Source organism: Tupaia chinensis, unplaced genomic scaffold (genome assembly GCF_000334495.1).
Source record: "Tupaia chinensis unplaced genomic scaffold, TupChi_1.0 Scaffold000536_1, whole genome shotgun sequence".
Lineage (NCBI taxonomy): Eukaryota > Metazoa > Chordata > Mammalia > Scandentia > Tupaiidae > Tupaia > Tupaia belangeri.
Genome location: NW_006160049.1, coordinates 1653787 through 1656728, shown reverse-complemented (window position 1 = coordinate 1656728; position 2942 = coordinate 1653787).

The window sequence follows — 2942 nt, the reverse complement described above, 5'->3', positions numbered from 1 at the left end:
AGAGGCATGTGTGAAATAGTTAGAAATTAGGCTGGCAGTAGTGTGGTGGTGAAGGCATTGTACTTCCACATGGCTGACTATGGTTCAAGTCTTGGACGTGTTAGCTTGTTTTCTCACTTTCCCTTTCTCTCTCTCTTTCTCTGTGTGTTTCTCTTTGATCAAATTTATAATAATAATAATAATAGATAAAATTATTTTCTAAATGAATTAGGCTTTAAAATAATCATAATGAAAGGAAATGTGGCTCTGTTATAAAAGAGAATAGAAGCAATCTGGCAGAAAATCAAATCACAATTTTTAAAAGTTTAATAAATGGGAATGGAGGAAACAGGTGGAAACAATGCACTGAGTGGCAGATCCACGTGGGAAGGTGGCCATTATGTCTGGGAATCTCCCTGAGAATGTTGAACATGTGTGTCCTTGATCTGAGTCAGCTAAGGCAGGCAATAGAAACTCTTGTCAGGATTGCTGTCTCTATGTTTCTGTCTCTCTCATTCATGAAATAAATAAATAAACAAATTAATCAAACATTCTAGGGCAAAATGACCTATGCCATAGTTTGCCTTAATCTGGGACTCTAATAAACTACACTTCACTCACCCCTGCTACCCCAAATACAGACAGACAAACTTAGCAGCAGGTATCTGTACTACCAAGGATTATTTGAATGAATGAAAATATTTAGAGAAAATAAAGGTTAAGATTTAGGTTGTATTTTATAAAAGTTAGAGAATTATATTTACATTAGATAATACAATTTTAAACTACATTTTTCTTTATTCGCTTTATTCATTTTCTTTTAGTCTTTTTAAAAATTTTTCTGAAGAAGTCATAGACAATTTCATGTACCACTGGGTATTTAGAACATTAGTTGTTTAAGTAGCACTAAGTTAATCTTTTCCCTCAAAACAAGGCAACTGCCCCGGCTTTATACAGAAAAACTCATTTACCATGCTAAGTGCATTCCTAACAAAGCATAAATAATGATAAGAAATTTCATTATACACCTTGACTGATTTTGAGAGACTTGATTAGAATACTTTGTCAGTAGCTGATGTTTTGAATTCTTAGACACTACAGATTTGTTACCATTGCTATAATGCATTTGCCCTCCATAAAGGTCAAACTGCGTGTAATTCCTATTGTATCTTAGCATACTATCACTGTAATACTGAAATTTGTTAATAAATAATGTGCGCTCTCAACACTGTGCAAAATCTAACAGAAATATTCTCTTTTCAAAATTAAATGACATTATTATTATTATTTATTCAGATAACCAGTACCAAGAATAGATGAATATAATCTTACAAAAAATCAGTTACTGAGTGAGAAATGTCATACTGATTACTTTCCCCCAACCCCGAAAAAGAAATATTAGTTTAAGCTCTGATACCTTGATCAGCATTCTCATAGAGCTAGAGTTCCACTGGAAAGCCAGGTAACATGGCCTTAATCAGCATTGCTCAACCTTAAAAGGGGAGGTTTCTGTACTATGTGAAAAAAAAAAAAAAAGGTGTACTCTCATGTAGTTGACTATGATTTGAGTCCTGGCCTGGTGGGTTACTACTGTTTTACCAAATGATACCAATTTGATTGGATGATGAAACTGTACTATGGAGATGCAAACTCAACACTTAATGTCAAGAAACTAATAAACGATTTTAGGTACATATTTTGAATTTAGAAATTTTGTTCTCAATTATACAATATTACATTAAAAAAAAAAAGGCTAGACCTGAAAAATCAGGTCTGGCAAGTAGCAATTAACATAAATGAGAATCTTCGGGTTCAAACTACCTAGTTTAATGGCGCTCGCCTCAGCACCAGTGGGTGGCTCAGATGCAGGTCATCAAACTTGCAGTGCTGGGAGTTGAATATGTAGATAAAAGCTGACTGCTGATTAGATATACACTAATACATTTCCTGGAGGCTATGTTACTGGTGTCTTTGAAAATGTTATAGAAAATAGAAAACCAATGAATCTTAATTTAGGAGTTACAGCTGATCAAGATTATTATCACAGATTATGTGCACTATCCTATCCTGAAACAGTTGTAATCTTAATTTATTTTTCTTTTTTGACCCTTGCATCATTTGAACATATTCATACAAAGCAGCGTCCTGAAGTATGACATCATTGTCCAGTCATTCTTATTATTTAAGTGACAACTAGATTTAATCTTAAAGAGGATAAAGATATGATTAAGAAACTAAAGAAAGTTGACTTCTATTACCCATCCTCAGGGATTAGTCATGGCTAAAGTGATCAAGATTAAAAAAAACACCTGGACAGGGTTACCTAGTACTGTGTTGGTTAAGACATTAGATCCCATGTGGCAGACTGCATGGTTGGAGTTTTGAAAAACATGCAAGCATGCAAACATGTGTGCCAAAATTCCTGAGAGAAGAATGGAGAAGAAGGGATTGCATCATGGCCATCCACCTTAGGGAATAATTTTTCACTTTCCCTTTTCCTCTGTCTTCAGCAAGCACATGTGCCCTATAGCAAAAATAAATAAATAAACTAAAGCAAATAAGCAAACAAGAAAACACCTGCAGTGCTTGATGTTGTGAGGTCTCAGGACTGTGCTTAATAAAGCGATTTCAATAGCTTTCCGCCCTACCAAAAAGGAGGTAAAATGCCAACTGTTGTGAATTTTGAGGTCCCTTATTCCTTGCCCTATCTACCTTGGAATTTTTGTTCAAAGATTGCTCAAAAATATTATGCTTAGCACTCACTTCCACATTTTTGTTATGAATTAGTTTTTCTGTAAATCTCTCTTGAACCAATCAGTAACTTTAGTCTTGTTGGTTTTAAGTGGAAGAACTTGACATTTTATATTCTTGTGAAAACTGTACCTTGAAATGACAAGCTTTTTTCTTTATGTTTAAATAAACCTAGTCTTTCTTAAATTGAATTGCTGAAATATCCTGTGAGC